The sequence below is a fragment of the Balaenoptera borealis genome (genome assembly GCF_965194805.1).
Source record: "Balaenoptera borealis genome assembly, chromosome: 2".
In the NCBI taxonomy this organism is placed as follows: domain Eukaryota; kingdom Metazoa; phylum Chordata; class Mammalia; order Artiodactyla; family Balaenopteridae; genus Balaenoptera; species Balaenoptera borealis.
Genome location: NC_138867.1, coordinates 147,196,167 through 147,218,618, shown reverse-complemented (window position 1 = coordinate 147,218,618; position 22,452 = coordinate 147,196,167). Strand labels below are relative to the sequence as shown.

Genomic DNA, 22,452 nt, shown 5'->3' with positions numbered 1-22,452 from the left:
TCTAAGAACTTTCTACCAGTCCCTACATTGTTTCCACAGATGATTTCTTCTGATGTTTTATTTTGAAGATCTGTGTTTATTATATCTCCCCAAATGCTTAGCCTAGTGCTGGACATATGTACAGTTTATATTTTTAAAACCTGCTTTTAGGCATGGCATGTAGAATCCAAGACAATCTCAGAAAACTTTGTGAAATTGATTTAGACTCCTAGCCAGAGAGAGTAAGTCTAGGTAAGTGACTTAAATGTTTACACAACTGAACAAATTTGTAGCTGAGATAATAATATCCCACCACCCACCACCAAAACACTGTGGGACAAATTTCATTTTTTTCTGAAGTCTAGCAATCACCTTCCATGCTTAAAGCACAAACATTGAATTTTCTGATCTGCTACAAAAAGCATCTTGCTATCTGCTGCCCCATAATCTGTAATTTGAGACCCATGGTATGCTTTAGGGGAAACATTTGACAAAACTTAGAATTTAAGTCTATAAAAACAGTTCGGTCTCATAAAGAGAAGGAGCTTGTATTCTTATAGTCATCAAATGGAGAAATTTTAATAAGCCTAAGGCTAAGCATTTTTGGGTAGCTTTTTTGTTTCTTTTGCTTCTCAAAAGATCAATCCTTGACTGCATAAATCCTTCAATGAAGTTTGTTTAACTTGGTATGGAGAAAAAACTTACATGAAAACTTCAATATTGCTCAAGCATATGGCTTGATACATTTTTTTCTCAGTGTAGCCTATGTCAGTAATTTCCCTAAGATGCTGTACTAGTGAAAACTTCAGCCCTTTAGTCAAACTGCCTGGATTTGAGTTCAGGTTCCTTCATTTCCTACCTGTGTGACCTTGACACATTTATTTACACTGTCCTTTGGTTTCATCGTACGTAAGAAAGAAAGATGGCGATAATGCCCACCTCATAACGTTGTTGGGAAGACTAAATTAGTTGAGATAACTATGGAAATGGCCTGGTCCAGAAAATATGCTTCATAAATGTTACCTATTACTATCTTCCTCATTTATGGTGTATTTTTCATGGGTTATAAAAAAATCTTAATACATTATGTTGAGGATTCTTCTATCTTCTACTGTATTAGTATTATTATAAGAAATATAGTTTTCTAAAAAACTGGGCTGATCATCTCTGCAGGGAAGAAACTGTGATTAGAAAGCCTATTACAGCTTTGTTACTCTGCAGCCATCACCTTCAACACTGATCATCTGTTCTTTTGAAGAGTGTTGGCTGTTTCATTAGAGTACACAGTTCCAACCATCAAATAATGATCAACTTGAATTTCAGTGTGTCTTACTTTTCTTTAGAAGGCATTTCTGGTCTCTAATAATCCGTTAACCCCTTGACACATAATCTAAGTATGGGCACTTAACATAATGTAAAAAATAATTATCCTCTGCAACACAGCTGTGAACAGATTTCTGATTCATGAGTTTGCTAAGTGCTTTTTCCTAGCTGGGAATAATATCTATTGCTTACTGTACAGCGATGACATCAGTTTATACCTTTTGTAAATATTGTGTTCTGAAGGGAGACTACACAAAATTAGTTACAAAGCAACAGATAAACATGTTTTGCTTTAGGCTGGAAAAGAGCTTTGTTGGTGCTATGCATATGGAATGGATTAGGTAAGAATTTAGAGGAGTGATTAATTTTATCACTTGAGGATAATAAAAAGATAACCGTAATATGAAAAAGATCAGCCATTTTAACAACTGAGAAATTTCCTTAAAACATTCTGTAATCCAAAGCCAATAATCATAAAATAGTAAGAGGCAATAACTTTTTTTCCACCCCAAGGGTTTTATAATATCTCTTAAGGCATAAAACCATATTTATACAGTCATTTCTCACCAAAACTGCATAAAGTGAGATAATGAGCTATAGGTAAAGAAGACTAAAGACCAGAGGGGAGGAATTGTATACACTTCCTCTGAGAGGCTGGGGAACAAAGCTTCCTGGGCCTGGAATCTTGTCCTAGGACAGAACCTCAGTGTCTGCATTGGCATGTGACTTGAAGGGTCTCTTGAAGCTGTTGGAGTCTTAAGGTCCTTGGAAGAAAGTGAAAAACTAAAACTGAAAGAAAAATCCAAACTGCTGTGCCAAGCCAGCCTTTTCTGTTCTACTCCCTCTAGGGTTCTCCACTTTTCATCCAATCCATTTTGACCTTTGAAGCATTAGTTCCATAAGTGGGAAAAGCCACGGAGGAGGAACAGTGATTAATTTGTTCATTTTACAAAACTGGTCAATTATTCTTGTGCATGAAGGTAAATGGAAAAATGTACATATGCATTTAAATGGAGATGGATGTGCTCTGTTCTCTTCTAGTTCTTAAGGATTTTTTATTCTTTGCCACTGAATGATCTAGTTTCAGCCAGTAGTTTTACAGTCAGAGGCCTTGCCAGACTCTCCTTTTGAATTTTGGGTAGTAAAAGTATCACAGTATAAGAATTTAGGAGGATGGCAGTGGGGGAATTCTCTTTACAGCAGTCCCCCCCTTAACTGTGGGGAATACTTTCCAAGACCCCCGTGGATGCCTAAAACCACACATAGTACCAAACCATGTGTACACTATGCTTTTTTCTGTACACACATACCTATGATAAAGCTTACTTTATAAATTAGGCACAGTAGGAGGTTAACAACATAACTAATAATAAAATAAAACAGTTCTAATAACATACTATAACAAAAGTTATCTGAATGTGGTCCCTCTCTTTCTCTCTCAAAATACCTTATTGTGAAAATTTAATGCCTTTTCCATCTTAACAAAGCAGTTACCATGAACTGTGGTCTAACTTTGCAGCTTGAGGTGCAACAGTAAAACTAGCACAAATCTCTTTTTTCTCCTTCACAGTATCATGGAAAGAAGATTCATTCTTACCGTAGATCTTAGCAACCCCACATAGAACTTTCTTCTTTTCCTATAAGGTTGAGAAGTTTCACCTTTTTACTTAAAGGAGGCCCTTCACGGCTTTTCTTTGGCATGTCCAAATTGCCAGCATCACTACTCCTGCACTTTGGGACCACCATTAAATACAATAGGAATTGCTTAAATAGAAGCACTGTGATATCTCGACAGTTGAGATGGCTACTAAGTGACTAAAAGACAGGATACCCTGGACAAAGGGACGATTCACATCCAGGCAGGACAGAGCAGGATGGCTGGAGATTTCATCACACAACTCCGAGTGGTGCACAATTTAAAACTTATGAGTTGTTTATTTCTGGAATTTTCCATGTAAAATATTTGGACCGTTGTTGACCTTGGGTAACTGAAACCATGGAAAGCAAAATAGAAGATAAAGGGGAACTACTGTACCCATTTATAATTCCCATCATCTCAGCTACCATTTGTTCAGTGCTTACTATATATCAGTCACCAGGATAAATGTTTTTCACGTGTTATTTTGTTTAACTCTGTAAATTGGGCATTAACGTTACTAATTTACGGATAAGAAAACTGACTGAAAGGGTAAATGAGCAGCCAAATTCACACATCTGAAAAGAAGCAGAGCCAGGCCTGAGTTCCAAATCCATGTATGTGCCGTACCTCTTACGACAGACCTTTCATCAGTGCCCTACAGTCAAGGGATAGGGAGCGTTTTCCTTACATTTAAGATCTTTTCCAAAACCTTTCTGTTTGGCTCCATAAGCCAAAAATTTATTTGAATTTTTTTCTTTTCAAAAATTCAAGTTCGACAGCTTTCAACCCAAATAACAGTATATTTACAATTTAATATGATGGCGTTTTTTTTTTTTTACTGTGTCTCTCCCCTCAAATATCTCTTTATTACCTGCCTAAGTTCAATTTTTGTCATTTTCTACCACTTTGGGAAAAAATATTGGAGAGCTCTGTGATACTAGGAAAGCAAGAATTTTTCAGATTAGCTTGTCACTCAGAAGAAGAGCATGGGACAAAGGACAAATAGTTTTCACCAGGAAAATTTGCGGAGGAACATTTTCAGAACCTGTGGTGCCACTGAGGCAGGCATACCTAGAAAATATATCAATTCCCTGGCTTTTAGACAGCATGAAAGCAAGCTATGGCATGAGGTACTTGTAATCTTCTGGAATTCTGCTTAGGGGCTACCCAATCTTATTACTGAATCAAAGACCTAATTTTTTCTTTCTTCTTGGTAAATTTGGTAAAGATTCCTTGTCTGCTGGAATCCAAAGTATGTAGAAAAGTATTGGCACTTGAGCTGTGTTCAATGACATCCAAAATTTGTATGAAGTAGTTCATCACAGTGACATGTCTAGCACTTGGAAGACAGTAGATTGCCAGTGTTGAGTTGATGTCTCTCTGAAATTAATATGTGTATCTCCATCTGCAGAGGAAGAGACTTAGAAAGATAGGACTGCATGGGAGGGAAAAGCATATTAGTCTTTTTCAGGGTGGCATTAAGAAAGCCACTGCGTTAGTATATAAATGTATGCATCACACTTCTGACTTAACATGCACACACTAACACACTTAAAATCAATGCACCTTCCTGCCTAACCTGTTGTGTTCTCAGGCCAAGCTATTGTGATGTGCTTGCATGAGCCAGGCTGGAGTATATTGTAGATGGATCAGTATCTCTTTTAGTGATTTGTGTCGGAGATTAAAATGTAATCCATCATTGTTAAGTGCCTTCATGTGTTCAGTTTCTAGGAATTTAGATTCACTGCACAATATATTTAGTTCTGGAGACTATGCACTGATGGTGGATGCAATGTATAGGCCAAACTCTGAGAACCTTGAGGGCAAAGATGGTGGCTTATTAATTTTATGATGCCTATTTCCAAGCAGGTGGCTTGATATAGATAGGGTGGGCATTTAATGAAAATTTGTGTCACTAGTGAGGAAAACCTTTCTCCTCTTTTTCTCTGCAAATCCTACCTATTTTTCAAAGTTCAGTGTGGACCTATTTGATTATCCTAACCGTAAGTAAGTTTCCATATATTAAGCATGGTTCACTTACATGGCCAATGACAGAGACAAAACCCAGACAGGCTTATGCAAAGAGGGAATGTAATGTATTATCTTAGTAATTACAATGACCGGGGTTGTTTTGGTTTTAGGCATGGCTGAGCCTCTAGGTGCTCAAACAGTATTACCAGGAATTGGCCTTTCTCCATCTCTTGGCTGTACTTTCCTTTTTGTTGCCGTTGCTCCCAGGAAAAAACGCTTTCCAAATTGTGACCTCCAAAGTTCCAGGGCACAAAGGAAAATAGCTTCTTTTTCCAAATTGCTACAACAGAAGTCATGGGATTGAATCCCAATGATATAGCTGGAGTCACATGACCATCTCTGAACCAGGGGGATGAAATAGTCTAGCCAGGTATATCTCACATGAACATCTCAAGAGTGGCAGGTAAATACCATCTGAACAGCATGGACACAGTGGAAGAGAGGGTTTGTTCCCCAAGGGAGAGGTTTAAGTTGCTATAACCAGAACCTGAAGAAGTAGAATTTGGGCAGGCAGAGGCAACAAATGGCAACTCCTCTCTCTTCTAAACTCTAGTATTGTGCATTCCAGCTCTGGACCTTAGCATTTAGTTATGGTGGCTTTGGAAACAGACAGCCCTGAGTTTAAATCCTGCTCTGTCATTTAACTGTGCTCCTTGAATAAGTAACTAAAGTCTCAACTTCCTAATTTTGAAACAATGAGGATAATTTTACATTTTTGTGACGATTATAAGTAATTTATATAAAACATGAAACACTGTGTTTTACACATATTAAGCCCTTAATATTGGATGGTGGTGGTGGTAGTAGTAGTAGTTGTAATAGTAATAGTAGTTATTTCTCTCTCCAACTATAATAACGATAAGCTATCTATTTTCTGTCTTCTCTACATCATTGATATCTACAATGACTCTCTGACAAGGGATTTTTGTTTATCCTATTTCTACACTGAACTCCTGCATGGCAGGGTATTCTTTTTATGTTATAAGAGACATCTACATTTTGATAGCTGTACTTTTCAGATAATTATGTCTTCTGTTAAGTTAAATTTTGCTCCTTAAATTTCTCCCTATTAGCCCTGTTTTCTAGCTCCAAAGTTATACATAGATGGTGGTCTCTTCCTTCCAGGTAATGGCTCTGTTAATATATGACAAAGTGAACCTACATGAACATTACTTCTTTTCCCCTAGATGTCTTCAAACGATCTCCTTTAACTGTTCCTCATGTTGCAGCGTTTGGGGTTGTATTGTCCTTTTGTTGTTGTATTCAGAAGTGCTTTATCCATCCTTCCATGTGTTCAACCTATATTTTGGGATTTACTACTTGCGCTAGTCCTCAGTGGTGCTAAGGATATTACAGTGAGTAAAATGACCAGGGCAGGGGCAAATTCACAGTTGTATGTATGCAAGGGTAGAGGATGGCAGTAGAGGTGGAGAATCAGTCATTAGAAAAGGCTTCATTGAGGAAGTGGTATATACTTTAGGACCTAAAGAGTTAATAGGAATTCCCCAAATGAAGAGGAGATGGCTAGATAGGAGGGGAAGGGAAGATTAATATAGGCAGAAGAAACAGCTTATGCAAAGGTCTAGCTATTGGGTAGCCTAGCAGGTCAAGGAAATTAAATAAGTTGAATGTTCTGAAAAATAACCTCTGAGCTTGGACATTTCTGGAGAGGTGACTGGAAAAATATGCAGGTGCTGATGTGCACGCTAAGAAGTTTCGCTCTGTCCTGAGGACTGTAGATCCCTATTGAAAGAATTATAAGCAGGGTAATGACATGATCAGAATTGCATTTTGAGAAGCTGTCTCTGGCAAAATGTGGAAAATAAGTGAGAGAGAACAAGTTCGGGTGCAAAGAGACAGTTTTAATAATACAGGGGAGACATAATGATGACCTAAATACAGTTGGGAGTTGTGGGATGGAGATAAGTGAATACATTGTCTACACTGCATTTACATAAAGTAAACTCCTTACTGTGAAAATTGGATGTCCTTTTAGATATTTAGTTTTATACTTAGGCTAGTGTTTCTATAAAATGAACAGTAAAAACAATGAACCTCATTTTTTTTTTTTAATTTTTATTTATTTATTTATTTATTTATTTATTTATTTATTTATTTATTTATTTATGGCTGTGTTGGGTCTCGTTTCTGTGAGATGGCTTTCTCTAGTTGTGGCAAGCAGGGGCCACTCTTCATCGCGGTGCGCAGGCCTCTCTTGTTGCGGAGCACCGGCTCCAGACGCGCAGGCTCAGTAGTTGTGGCTCACGGGCCCAGCTGCTCCACGGCATGTGGGATCTTCCCAGACCAGGGCTCGAACCCGTGTCCCCTGCATTGGCAGGCAGATTCTCAACCAGTGCGCCACCAGGGAAGCCCTGAACCTCATTTTTGAAAAGTTTCCTTTGGGTAGAAATGGAGTAGAAGAAGGATTTTATGGACCAGGAGCTGATTCCTTTGGAGGTCCTTCTCCCAGGCAGGTACTTTTCTCCTCCATGACTCATCTCTGCTTCTCTATTGTACTTTGAAAGGTGGGCCATTCCTCAGTAGATAAGTATCCAGTTATAGTTAGCCACGTGAAGGAGGATCTAGGGCATGGCAGAGAAGGGAGATTTAGTAAGGGATTTCCTATAGGAGAGGAAATGAACACAAGTTGATGACTTCTTTTTAATTCAAGAATGAATGGTATATAAATGTTGATGTCTTCAGGAGATAAATATATCTCTGTAGACATATTTTGGGCTAATGTTTTTAATCCAGTTAGTAGTTGTAAGGAAACTATCCAGGCAGAAATTCGAGGATTGGATCAAATAAGATGGGCATAGTGATAACCAAGTGGACATGGGGCATGCTTCAATGAAATTAAGTTCTGCTTATTTTTGGTCATTTCCTTTGTCTCTGAGGTGTAGTTTGTGACAAAGTTCTCAAGCCACATATCAGCTACATTTTTAAAGGTAGAATCAGTTTTAGTATATCTGTGGGTGAAAATACTAGGTAAGCATATTTCTTATAATTGTCACCATCCAAAAGTGCAAATCCAGCCTTGCCAGGGAGAGATTTTTGTTACTGGACATATCCAAGCAAAATTTGGGTTACCATCTGTCAGGGATTTGGGAGAAAGGATTCTTCCACTAAAGAAAGATGTTGGAATAAGAAAATAAAATCATAATAATCCTACTGCTTTTAACACCTTACTGTATTTTCATCCAGATTTTTTTAGTCTAACTCATAAATATATGTATTTTATGCTACATTTGAAACTAGCAACTACCTTTCTATTTCAATATGTTTGCTCCTATAACATACCATGTTAAAATTCTTTACCAAGTTTTCCTTAACAGGGGGCTTTTCTAAAGCTGAATTCTGAATCCAGGATTACAGCATGCATCTGAGAGTTATTCATCTTAAATCTATTTTAATCCACTCCAATCCCTTTTTCTTAAAATACTGACTCAATAAAGAGATGAGACAGTAATCTTATAGAATATTTAACCTACTGTTTTGTTTTTTTGTTTTTGTTTTCTTGGCTGTATCATAATTTTTTAATACTGGAATCTGTCAATTTGTTCATTCAGAATTATTTTTGAGACATAACTGTGTTAGGTCATCTGTTCAGCCCTGGGAATACAGCAGTAAGTGAGAGAGAGGGGTCTTGTCTTGGTATAGCTTGCAGGCTAAGGAAATAAAAATCGAGAGGTTTTTTTAAAATAATACAAAAACATTACATGTAAAGGGGGAAGAATTAGGAATGGCGCTTCCTGTAATGCGTGATCATTTCTTAGTGAGTTTGCAGAAGTCTAATTCTATCAATACTAGCTCCTATTCATTACATGGTCAAGGAGTTTGAAAGATTCTGGATTAAACAAGGTTAATAAGTTTCTTTACTATAGGACTTCTCAGAGCTATTAATAAACTAATATGCATGGTAAATCTCTAAGGAAAAAAAACATGGAATGTATGTAGAGTTTTCCTAATACATTTTTTCAAACATCTTTATTGGAGTATAATTGCTTTACAATGGTGTGTTAGTTTCTGCTTTATCACAAAGAGAATCAGCTATACATATACATATATCCCCATATCTCCTCCCTCTTGCGTCTCTCTCCCACCTTCCCTATCCCACCCCTCCAGGTGGTCACAAAGCACCGAACTGATCTCCCTGTGCTATGCGGCTGCTTCGCACTAGCTATCTATTTTACATTTGGTAGTGTAAATATGTCCATGCCACTCTCTCACTTCGGCCCAGCTTACCCTTCCCACTCCCCCTGTCCTCAAGTCCACTCTCTACATCTGCATCTTTATTCCTGTCCTGCCCCGAGGTTCTTCAGAACCTTTTTTTCCCCCCCTAGATTCCATATATATGTGTTAGCATACAGTATTTGTTTATCTCTTTCTGACTTACTTCACTCTGTATGACAGACTCTAGGTCCATCCACCTCACTACAAATAACTCAGTTTCATTTCTTTTTTTGGCTGAGTAATAGTCCATTGTATATATCCATTCACCTGTCGATGGACACTTCTTTATCCATTCACCTATCGATGGACACTTGGGTTGCTTCCATATCCTGGCTATTGTAAATAGTGTTGTAATGAACACTGTGGTACATGACTTTTTGAATTATGGTTTTCTCAGGGTATATGCCCAGTAGTGGGATTGCTGGGTCGTATGGTAATTCTATTTTTAGTTTTTTAAGGAACCTCCATACTGTTCTCCATAGTGGCTGTATTAATTTATATTCCCACCAACAGTGCAAGAGGGTTCCCTTTTCTCCACACCCTCTCCAGAATTCATTGTTTGTAGACTTTTTGATGATGGCCATTCTGACCGCTGTGAGGTGATACCTCATTGTAGTTTTGATTTGCATTTCTCTAATGATGAGTGATGTTGAGCATCCTTTCATGTGTTTGTTGGCAATCTGTATATCTTCTTTGGAGAAATGTCTATTTAAGTCTTCTGCCCATTTCGGGATTTTGTTCTTTGTTTCTTTGATATTGAGCCTGCATGAGCTGCTTTTATATTTTGGAGATTAATCCCTTGTCAGTTGCTTCGTTTGCAAATATTTTCTCCCATTCTGAGCGTTGTCTTTTCATCTTCTTTATGGTTTCCTTTGCTGTGCAAAAGCTTTTAAGTTTCATTAGGTCCCATTTGTTTATTTTTGTTTTTATTTCCATTTCTCTAGGAGGTGGGTCAAAAAGGATCTTGCTGTGATTTATGTCATAGACTGTTCTGTCTATGTTTTCCTCTAAGAGTTTTATAGTGTCTGGCCTTACATTTAGATCTTTAATCCATTTTGAGTTTTTTTTGTGTATGGTGTTAGGGAGTGTTCTATTTTCATTCTTTTACATGTAGCTGTCCAGTTTTCCCAGCACCACTTATTGAAGAGGCTGTCTTTTCTCCATTGTATATTCTCGCCTCTTTTATCAAAGATAAGGTGACCATATGTGCATGGGTTTATCTCTGGGCTTTCTATCCTGTTCCATTGATCTATATTTCTGTTTTTGTGCCAGTACCATACTGTCGATTACTGTAGCTTTGTAGTGTAGTCTGAAGTCCGGAAGCCTGATTCCTCCAGCTCCGTTTTCCTTTCTCAAGGTTACTTTGGCTATTAAGGGTCTTTTGTGTTCCCATAAAAATTGTGAAATGTTTTGTTCTAGTTCTGTGAAAAATGCCATTGGTAGTTTGATAGGGACTGCATTGAATCTGTAGATTGCTTTGGGTAGTACAGTCATTTTGACAATGTTGATTCTTCCAATCCAAGAACATGGTGTATCTCTCCATCTGTTTGTATCATCTTTAATTTCTTTCATCAGTGTCTTATAGTTTTCTGCGTACAGGTCTTTTGTCTCCTTAGGTAGGTTTATTCCTAGGTATTTTATTCTTTTTGTTGCCATGGTAAATGGGAGTGTATCCTTAATTTCACTTTCAGATTTTTCATCATTAGTGTATAGGAATGCAAGAGATTTCTGTGCATTAATTTTGTATCCTGCTACTTTACCAAATTCATTGATTAGCTCTAGTAGTTTTCTGGTAGCATCCTTAGGATTCTCTATGTATAGTATCATGTCATCTGCAAACAGTGACAGTTTTACTTTTCCTTTTCCAATTTGGATTCCTTTTATTTCTTTCTCTTCTCTGATTGCTGTAGCTAAAACTTCCAAAACTATGTTGAATAATAGTGGTGAGAGTGGACAACCTTTTCTTCTTCCTGATCTTAGTGGAAATGGTTTCTGTTTTTCACCATTGGAAATGATGTTGGCTGTGTGTTTGTCATATATGGTCTTTATTATATTGAGGTAAGTTCCCTCTATGCCTACTTTCTGCAGGGTTTTTATCATAAATGGGTGTTGAATTTTGTCAAAAGCTTTTACTGCATCTATTGAGGTGATCGTATGGTTTTTCTCCTTCAATTTGTTAATATGGTTTATCTAATTGATTGATTTGCATATATTGAAGAATCTTTGCATTCCTGGGATAAACCCCACTTGATCATGGTGTATGATCCTTTTATTGTGCTGTTGTTGGATCCTGTTTGCTAGTATTTTGTTGAGGATTTTTGCATCAATGTTCATCAGTGATTTTGGCCTGTAGTTTTCTTTCTTTGTGACATCTTTGTCTGGTTTTGGTATCAGGGTGATGGTGGTAGAATGAGTTGGGGAGTGTTGCTCCCTCTGCTCTATTTTGGAAGAGTTTGAGAAGGATAGGTGTTAACTCTTCTCTAAATGTTTTTTAGAGATAGAAGATAGAATTCACCTGTGAAGCCATCTGTTCCTGGGCTTTTGTTTGTTGGAAGATTTTTACTCACAGTCTCAATTTCAGTGCTTGTGATTGGTCTGTTTATATTTTCTATTTCTTCCTGGTTCAGTCTCGGAAAGATGTGCTTCTCTAAAAGAATTTGTCCATTTCTTCCAGGTTGTCCATTTTATTGGCATACAGTTGCTTGTAGTAATCTCTCATGATGCTTTGTATTTCTGCAGTTTCAGTTGTTACTTCTCCTTTTTCATTTCTAATGCTATTGATTTGAATCTTCTCCCTTTCTTTCCTGTTGAGTTTGTCCAATGGTTTATCAATTTTGTTTATCTTCTCAAAGAAGCAGCTTTTAGTTTTATTGAGCTTTGCTATTGTTCCTGTCATTTCTTTTTCATTTATTTCTGATCTGATCTTTATGATTTCTTTCCTTCTGCTAACTTTGGGGATTTTTTGTTCTTCTTTCTGTAATTGCTTTAGGTGTATGGTTAGGTTGTTTATTTGAGATGTTTCTTGTTTCTTGAGGTAGCATTGTATTGCTATAAAATTCCCTCTTAGAACTGCTTTTGCTGTATCCCATAGGTTTTGGGTCATCGTGTTTTCATTGTCATTTGTTTCTAGGTATGTTTTGATTTCCTCTTTGATTTCTTTAGTGAACTCTTGGTTATTTAGTAGTGTATTGTTTAGCCTCCATGTGTTTGTATTTTTTACAGATTTTTTCCTGTAATTGGTATCTAGTCTCATAGTGTTGTGGTTGGAAAAGATACTTGATACGATTTCAATTTTCTTAAATTTACCACGGCTTGATTTGTGTCCCAAGATATGATCTATCTGGAGAATGTTCCATGAGCACTTGAGAAGACAGTGTATTCTGTTGTTTTTGGGTGGAATGTCCTATAAATATCAATTAAGTCCATCTTGTTTAATGTATCATTTAAAGCTTGTGTTTCCTTATTTATTTTCATTGTGGATTATCTTTCCATTGGTGAAAGTGGGGTGTTAACGTCCCCAAATATGATTGTGTTACTGTTGTTCTCCCCTTTTATGACTGTTAGCGTTCGCCTTATGTATTGAGGTGCTCCTATTTTGGGTGCATAAATATTTATAATTGTTATATCTTCTTCTTGGATGGATCCCTTGATCATTATGTAGTGTCCTTCTTTGTCTCTTGTAATACTCTTTATTCTAATAACTATTTTGTCTGATATGAGAATTGCTACTCCTGCTTTCTTTTGATTTCCATTTGCATGGAATATCTTTCTCCATCCCCTCACTTTCAGTCTGTATGTGTCCCTAGGTCTGAAGTGGGTCTCTTGTAGACAGCATATATATGGGTCTTGTTTTTGTATCCATTCAGCCAGTCTATGTCTTTTGGTTGGAGCATTTAATCCATTTACACTTAAGGTAATTATCGATATGTATGTTCCTATGACCATTTTCTTAATTGTTTTGCATTTGCTTTTGTAGGTCTTTTTCTTCTCCTGTGTTTCCTGCCTAGAGAAATTCCTTTAGCATTTGTTGTAAAGCTGGTTTGGTGGTGCTGACTTCTCTTAGCTTTTGGTTGTCTCTAAAGATTTTAATTTCTCCATCGAATCTGAATGAGATCCTTGCTGAGTAGAATAATCTTGGTTGTAGGTTTTTCCCTTTCATCACTTTAAATATGTCCTGCCACTCCCTTCTGACTTGCAGAGTTTCTGCTGAAAGATCAGCTATTAACCTTATGGGGACTCCTTTGTATGTTATTTTTTGTTTTTCCCTTGCTGCTTTTAATATTTTTTCTTTGTATTTAATTTTTGATAGTTTGATTAATGTGTGTCTTGGCGTGTTTCTCATTGGATTTATCCTGTATGGGACTCTCTGCACTTCGTGGACTTGATTGACTATTTTCTTTCCCACATTAGGGAAATTTCAACTGTAATCTTTTCAAATATTTTCTCAGTCCCTTTCTTTTTCTCTTCTTCTTTTGGGACCCCTATCATTCGAATGTTGGTGTGTTTAATGTTGTCCCAGAGGTCTCTGAGACTGTCCTCAATTCTTTTCATTCTTTTTTCTTTTTTCTGCTCTCCAGTAGTTAATTTCCACTATTTTTTCTTCCAGATCACTTCTCTGTTCTTCTGCCTCAATTATTCTGCTATTGATTCCTTCCAGAGAATTTTTAATTTCATTTATTGTGTTGTTCATCATTGTTTGTTTGCTCTTTAGTTCTTCTAGGTCCTTGTTAAACATTTCTTGTATTTTCTGCATTCTATTTCCAAAATTTTTGATCATCTTTACTATGATTACTCTGAATTCTTTTTCAGGTAGACTGCCTATTTCCTCTTCATTTGTTTGGTCTGGTGGGTTTTTGTCTTGCTCCTTCGTCTGCTCTGTGTTTCTCTGTCTTCTCATTTTGCTTAACTTACTGTGTTTTGGGGTTTTCACAGGCTGCAGGTTTGTAGTTCTTGTTGTTTTTGGTGTCTACCTCCAGTGGCTATGGTTGGTTCAGTTGGTTGTGTAGGCTTCCTGGTGGAGGGGACTGTTGCCAGTGTTCTGGTGGGTGAGGCTGGATCTTGTCTTTCTGGTGGGCAGGACTGCGTCCGGTGGTGTGTTTTTGGGTGTCTGTGATCTTATTATGATTTTACGTAGCCTGTCTGCTAATGGGTGGGTTTGTGTTCCTGTCTTGCTAGTTGTTTGGCATAGGGTGTCCAGCACTGTCGCTTACTGGTCGTTGAGTGGAACTGTATCTAAGCGTTGAGATGGAGATCTCTGGGAGAGCTTTCATCGTTTTATATTATGTGGAGCCAGGAGGTCTCTGAGTGATCAGTGTCCTGAAGCCGGCTCTCCCACCTCACAGGCACAGGCCTGACATCCAGCCAGAGCACCGAGACCCTGTCAGCTACACGACTCAGAAGAAAAGGGAGAAAAAAAGAAGGAAAGAAAGAAAAAAATGAAGAAATAAAGTTACTAAAATAAAGAATTAAAAAAAACTATTAAAAACAAAAAGTAATTAGAAAAAAGGAAAGTAAGAAAGAAGAGAGCAACCAAACCAAAAAACAAATCCACCAATTATAACAAGTGCTAAAAACTATACTAAAAAAAAAAAAACAAAAACAAAAACGGAGAAACAGAACCCTAGGACAAATAGTAAAAGTGAAACTATACAGACAGAATCACACAAAGAAGCATACACATACACACTCACAAAAAGAGAAAAAGGAAAAAAAAAAATATCATGGCCTCTGCTGACCCCTTAGTCCCTCTAGTTCTCTGTACTTCAGCTACACTGGACATCTTTCAGGTCCTCAACCACATTAAATTCTTTTCCAGTTTAGAGACTGTGCACTTGCTGTTCCCTCTTCACTCTGTTCAGTGGCCACCAACTGGATCCTTAGTTTCACTTAACTTCTTGGAAAACGCATGTTGTTCACAAAAAGAGCAGGAGGGCAGTGAGGAAATGTATCACTTCTTCTAACTGGGCTCCCAGCACCGGAATCCCTGCCTCACCCTGTGAGGGAGTGGCCGAGGGGGGTGCAGGCGAGTTTTCCTAATACATTTGACCATGGCACAGTTTTCTTGAGAAACATCTTAGTGGAACTATTGTTGTGTAGAATACATTTTGGCTAGGCTTATGGTATATGTGAAAATTCCTAGCACAGTCAAGTAGGAAATATTCTACAAAAGTCTAGAGATTCTAAAGTCAAACAGAATGGTTGCTGTCTACTTTTCAGCCTTTGTAAGTGGCAATTAAATATGGAGCAAAATACCCAACTCAAAATAAAATAATCTTCTCGAACTTCTGTGTTCAATAGGGCATATTTCATCAAAGGACTTGTATGCCAGAGGAGGTATCTTTGAATGTTTATCACATATAGATCTATAAAGTATGTGCTTTAAAAGAAGTAATATGATCATGCCTATGCCTCTGGGGCACCACCTATTTTTAAGGATAGGATGTTGGCTCAACACTATAGAGGGGGAGGTTACTGTGATCTAGATAGACTTGTCAGGGGCCCAAAGATTGACTTAATTTGCATAGAGAAGGCAGCTTCAGTATTAACATACATTAAAGATTCTGCTTTCTGCCATGAGACAGCCCCTGAGCCACGCTTGAGAAAGAAGAATTAAAGTGAGAAGAAATGGTGTTGGACTTTGAAAACTGTCACAGTAACTATCTTGCTGTAAAGTCACCTAAAATTCTGTCTTTCAATCGGGAACCAACCCTACTACGTGGAACCAAAAGAAGACAGGAACAGTACATGGATAGATGTAGCTGAAGAGTTTTGGCAGGTCTTTTTTTTGTAGAAAGCATATAGTTTCATTTTCTAAATCTCTGAAACCCAGGCACAAATGCACACATTGTGAAGGACGTTTCCTTTGCCACCTTCCTGCTCACATCCTCAGAAGGTATTTTAATGTTGAATGAGAAGGTTTGAAAGCAGCAAAGCTTACTATTCATGATGAAGCTGAGAATGGGGAGAGAGTACAGGATAGCATGGTACGGCACCTTGGGATCTGTCTCCACCCAGCCCTTAAGTGGTTATATGGCCGTGGGAAGAATTACAAGTTTCGGGATTTCATTTTTCTCTTTGTAAATTTAGAAGACTGCACTCCAAAGAGCCTCCCAGTTCCAAGAATTGGACTCCCTGTAATGATGTGGGGATTCAGGACCATTGCTGCCTTTTGGATCATTTACCCTGGAGTCTGGGAAAGATGAATGTCTAAGTCATTCTAGTTTCAGACTATTGATTTTTGGTTCGGAATTAGGCACTGAAAGCACGTGGATAGCTCTGCCGTCAAAATGCACGGGGTCAAAATGTACAAATAAGACTAGTACCACATTTTTATTATTAAAGTTCCTTGAATGGATTAAAGCTAACCATGGTCCATACCAGGTTTGGGGATGGAATTAATTGTACATTATTAACGTGCTTCTGCTTTCAGTGAGGTAAGATATATTTCTTTTCACAGAAAAAAAAGATGCAGAGAACAGGCCTATTCTGAATGATCTTTGTGCCATGTATAAGAGTGCATCACATATTTTTGATTGCCATTTATATATTCATGTTGGTGAAGTCAGACATTTCTTTTGCTGTAGAGTAACTCAGTTTCCCATAGGACCCTGGTATATCTATGGCAGTTTCTTTTACCTTCAGAAATAAGTCAGTGTAGTTATTAGAAGGAGACTTACTCCTATTCTGTGCCAAAGCCTTTATGTACATTAACTCTTATCCTCACTATGACTCTGCCAATAGGCTTCTTCACTAGTATGACCATATTTAATATGTGATTCTGTTCCCCTCATTGCCTTTGTCTATGTTTTCAGGGGAAACTAGATTTAGTACATGAAATACTGTAGTTGAAAACTGGGCTTGTATGTTATACTTGGCCTTAGCACTTAATACATGATAGGTGACCAAGTATTTAGTTAAACGCATTTGTTGCCTAAAGAGGTGTATATTTATGTAATTATGTATGTATATGCTGCTTCATATTTGTTTTTCCTCTGTCATTTATCTCCTGTTAGGCAAGACTGGAAGTATAAATTTATTGTTGATTTAAAAACCCAAATTGATAACCCTTTAGCTTAGTGACAGAATGTTTTCCCATCATTTTAAATATACTAAAATGAGAAGCATTATTACATTCCCCATCACACTGTAAACGTTTATGCATTTCTTAACGAATACCAGTAGCACTTTATAAATTTTAAGAAGGGTACTAATGGTCCAAAGTTGACCACGTTTAACACTTCTATTGTATCTAATTTGCTTCAACACTGGTTCCTGGCAAACGTGTTTTTGACTCGGTCAACTCAAATCCTCTTGAGAAGTAGGTGCAGCATGATATACTAAATAATAAGAAAATGAAAATATCTATTTTTTTAGTTTGATACAGGAAAAACAATAGGCATCCTTTTAAGAACAGTTATCATTTGTTTTATCTGCTTGTTTAAATAATAACCGTCAATACGGAACACTGACTTTGTATGGGGCACAGACACACTTAACACGTGCTCTTTCATTCTTAACAATAGTCTTGCAAGATAGGCATCATTCTGTCCAGTTTGCGGAGGAGACTGCAGGCCTCCTCTTGTTGGAGGCTGCACAGGAAGTTAGTAATCCAGTCATTGAAACTCCGGTTCTGTCATGACCTATGGATTTAATAGGTAAACATCTGGTGAATTTATTCATCTCTGCAGCATTAGGCTAACACCAGCTTCTATAATCAACCTCCAAGTTTCTGTGACGTAACACAGTAGAGGTTCATTTCTCACTCATTGACCAAACCAGTGAAGTTGTTCCCTTTTTAACAGGCAGCTTTCATTTACGCTGTGACTCAGAGACTTGGTTTCTTTCCATTCTGGGGCTGCGTCATTCCCCAGGGTCAGGAAAGAGAAGAGAGAGGGCCACTGTGGTCTAAAAGTGACATGCTATACAGGCTTGCATTTGATGGCCTCAAAAAGATGAGGAGAGAGGGGGTGGGGAGGGCTGGGAAGAATAGTCTCAGGCTTGGCTTTATCAAATACAAGGATTAAGAAGTGTGCATGACATAGAGAATGGACTTGAGGACACGGGGTGGGGGAAGGGTAAGCTGGGACGAAGTGAGAGAGTGGCATGGACATATATACACTACCGAATGTAAAATAGATAGCTGGGGGAAGCAGCCACATAGCACAGGGAGATCAGCTCTGTGCTTTGTGACCACCTAGAGGGGTGGGATAGGGAGGGTGGGAGGGAGACGCAAGAAGGAGGAGATATGGGGATATATGTGTATGTATAGCTGATTCACTTTGTTACACAGCAGAAACAAACATACCATTGTAAAGCAATTATACTCCAATACAGATGGTAAAATAAATAAATAACTAAATAAAATAGTGAAAAAAAAAAAAAGAAGTGTGTGTGTGCGCGCCCATGTAGGATAAGATTCTTACTTTGTAATACTAAGAGCACCGTGTTGAAAAAATTGCCTAAAAGGTCTAATGTGTTCATGGTTACTCTGGATAGTGATATTTTGAGCTATTTAAATTTTCTTCATCCTATCTTTATATAGTGTCCAAATTTTCTATAATCAGTTTTATGATAATAAAAACCAATAAACACCATTTTTCAAGGCTCCTGAGAGGTGTGCCTGTACATCACGCAGGGCCAAGACTAGCGGGGGTGTCAGGGCCTACAATTTAAAAAGGCTTGTCAAGTGCTGACTCTACACTCACCAAAGGCAGCTATGTGGTGGGTGATTATACTCACAAAGGAAGGGGATGCCACTCCAGCCCCAGAAATGCCAGACTGTTGGTGCCTTCAGTGGATATTAAGAATATCTGATGCAGACAGAGGCAGTGGTAAAGCTCTGTGCCCAATGTCACTTTCATCTCAAATTTTTTTAAAAATTGGCTTTGCCTCCAAAAGTGATCATATGCATTTCTGTTTCATCTCAACACATCAGGTATTCTCTTGGAAGCCTTGGCTAAGCATATTCTCTTTGCTCCAGCCTGGGTCGGCATATTGGCCTTCTTCTCAGCTTCTACAAGCTTGTCAAAAGTATGAAAGCAGTGATATGTACTTACTTTAAAATGTCCTTTTTTGTTAATACTGTCAGATCTCTTCAGAGGCTGCTGCTTCAGAGAGAATGAGCCTATCCCATGCTGAGTAGAAGAAAAATAAGCGTATAAAGTATTGAAAAGGGTCTACTTAGCACTTCCTGTCTCTCTGTGTCAGTTTCCTCATACTTTTCACTTTTCGTATAAAAATCACTTCTTAGATTGAAGGGAAAAAAATAGTCAAATGAGATAGGATGAGCTCTACCCCTTTCAAGTATGCATAAGACAAATTTGGTTGAAAGAAGGACACATAGTGTGATGTAGTATGTGTTATAGTCAACCGTAACAAATGCTTATTGAAATCTGTGTGAGATATTTGTTTGTCTATTCCGTGATCCTTGATATCTGTTGCAAAGTTGTTCTTCTGTAAATAGCAGATTAATGATCCATTGTTGCAGACTTCATGGGGATCAAAAAACACAAAAAGCATCTTGTAAATAATTTCATTTTGATGTACTTAATAATACTGTGCACCACTGGCCAGAGTGCCATAGACAGAAAATGGGTTCTTAAAACTTAATAGCACTGATTTCAAAGATCATTTTCGAGACCACCATCAGATGTACCACATCTGGAAAAAGTCAAAATTTACAGCAGTGATCACTCAACGAATTTCGTTTGAAAATAGAATGGTGATGTGTAAGTAACTTCTGTTATTCAAGGTGAGTTTTTAAAAATAACAATGGTGTCATGTCAGTTAGTCATATATGCAATTTCCCTTGGAGATTTTATACATATATGTGATTTTCCTGATTAACTTGGTCAAACCAATCTCTCTGTACCCTGTAGCAGCAGAGACTTTGTGATATTGAGTTCTTTACTTAGTGCATCTGTGCAAAAGGAGAGACAAAGAATAGTTCTAGCTTTTCTTATGTTTTATAACGTCTCATGATAGTGAAATAAGTCAGAAAGAGAAAAACAAATACGTATGCTAACGCATATATATGTAATCTAGAAAAACGGTACTGATGAACCTAGTGGCAGGGCAGGAATAAAGACGCAGAGGTAGAGACCGGACTTGAGGACACGGGGCTGGGGGAAAGGGAAGCTGGGACGAAGTGAGAGAGTAACTTTGACATATCTACACTACCAAATGTAAAATGGATGGCTAGTGAGAAGCAGCCGCATAGCACAGGGAGATCTACTCGATGCTTTGTGACCACCTAGAGGGGTGGGACAGGGATAGGGGGAGGGAGACTCAAGAGGGAGGGGATATGAAGATGTATGTATACATATAGCTGATTCACTTTGTCGTACAGCAGAAACTAACACAACATTGTAAAGCAATTATACTCCAATAAAGACGTGAAAAAAAAAAGAGAAGGTTTACTAAATAAATATGTAGAAATCCAAAATTATAAAGCAGGTGATCATTTCTTTGCAAAATGATTCTTCATTTTCCACACACAATACCTTAGCTAATTAAGTGTCCCTAATATACTTTTTTAAGTGTACAGTTCAGTAGCAATAAGTATTTTCGTATTGTTATGCCCCTAGTCTCCAGGACACTTTTCATCTTGCAAACTGAAACTCTGTACCCATTAAACAACTCTACCTTTCCTTCTCCTCCCAGCCCCTAGTAAATACCATTCTATTTTCTGTCTCAATGGATTTGACTATTTTAGATATCTCACATGAGCAGAATCTGTTTGTGATTAGGTGACTTTACTTAGCATAATGGCCTCAAGGGTCATCCATGTTGTAGCATGTGCCCAAATTTTTTTCCCTCTTGAAGCTGAAAAATAATCCATTGTTTATGCAACATTTTGTTTAACCACTCCCCTGCTAATGAACATTTGGGTTGCTACCACCTCTTGACTATTGTGAATAATGTTGTTATGAAAATGAGTGTGCAAATATCTCTTAGAGATCCTGCTTTCAATTCTTTTGGATATATACCCAAAAGTGAGATTGCTGGATCATATAGTAATTCTATTTTTAATGTTTTGAAGAACCACCATATTGTTTTTCATAGCAGTTGCTTCATTTTGTGTTCGCACCAACAATGTATGAGAGTTCTAATTTCTCTACATCCTCATCAATGCTTGTTATTTTCTTCCTTTCTTTCTTTTTTCCTCCCTCCCTCTTCCCTTTTCTTTCTTTCTTTCTTTCTTTCTTTCTTTTTTATTCTTTCTTCCTTCCTTCCTTCCTCCTTCCCTCCTTCCCCCCTCCTTTCTTTCTCTCTCCTTTTCTTTCTTTCTTTCTTTCTTTCTTTCTTTCTTTCTTTCTTTCTTTCTTCCTTCCTTCCTTCCTTCCTTCCTTCCTTCCTTCCTTCCTTCCTTCCTTCCTTTCTTTGCCATTCTAATGGATATGAGGTGATATATATTGTGGTTTTGATTAGCATTCTCTAATGATTAGTGATGTTTCGAATCTTGTTATATGCTTATTGGCCATTTGTATGTCATGTTTGGAGAAATGTCGATTTAAGTCCTTTGCCCATTTTTCAGTCTGGTTATTTATTTATTGCTGAGTTGTAGGAATTCTTTATATATTCTGTATATTAACTCCTTGTCAGATATATGATCTGCAAATATTTTCTCCCATTCCATAAGTTGTATTTTCACTCTAGTGACTGTGTCCTTTGATGCACAAAGTATTTTAGATTTGCTGTAGTCCCATTTGTATATTTTTGCTTCTGTTGCCAATGCTTTTGATGTCATGTCCAAGAAATCATTGGCAAATCCATGTCATGAAGCTTTTCCCCTATATTTTCTTCAGTTTTAGGTCTTACATTTAGGTCTTTAATACATTTTGAGTTACTTTTGGTATATGGGTAAGATAAGGGTCCAACTTCATTCTTTTGCATGTGGATCTCCACTTTTTCCAGCATAGCTTGTTGAAGAGACTACTATACCTTTCCCATTGAGTGGTCTTGGCACTCCTGTTAAAGGTAATTTTCCATATATACAAGGGTTTATTTCTCGACTTTCCATTCTATTCCGTTGGTCTGTGTATCTGTCTTTATGCCAGTACCATACTGTTCAGGTTACTGAAGCTTCGTAACACATTTTTAAATTAGGAGGTGTGAGGCCATCTGCTTGATACTACTTTTTCAAGGTTATTTTGGCTATTCAGGATCTGTTGAGATTCCTTGTGAATTTTAGGATGGGTTTTTCTATTTCTACAAAAGACACTGTTTGGGTTTTGCTCGGGATTGCA

At 37.6% G+C, this 22,452-nt stretch overlaps 1 protein-coding gene and 1 long non-coding RNA gene across 7 annotated transcripts in view; one reads left to right on the top strand and one right to left on the bottom strand.

Annotated features, from left to right (window-relative positions):
- Positions 1-22,452, bottom strand: part of LOC309622730 — a 400,144-nt gene that overhangs the window by 85,036 nt on the left and 292,656 nt on the right. The gene's annotated exons all lie outside the window — the stretch shown is intronic.
- The window catches only part of GABRB2 (gamma-aminobutyric acid type A receptor subunit beta2), a 297,652-nt gene that overhangs the window by 60,154 nt on the left and 215,046 nt on the right, over positions 1-22,452 (top strand). The window lies entirely within an intron of this gene.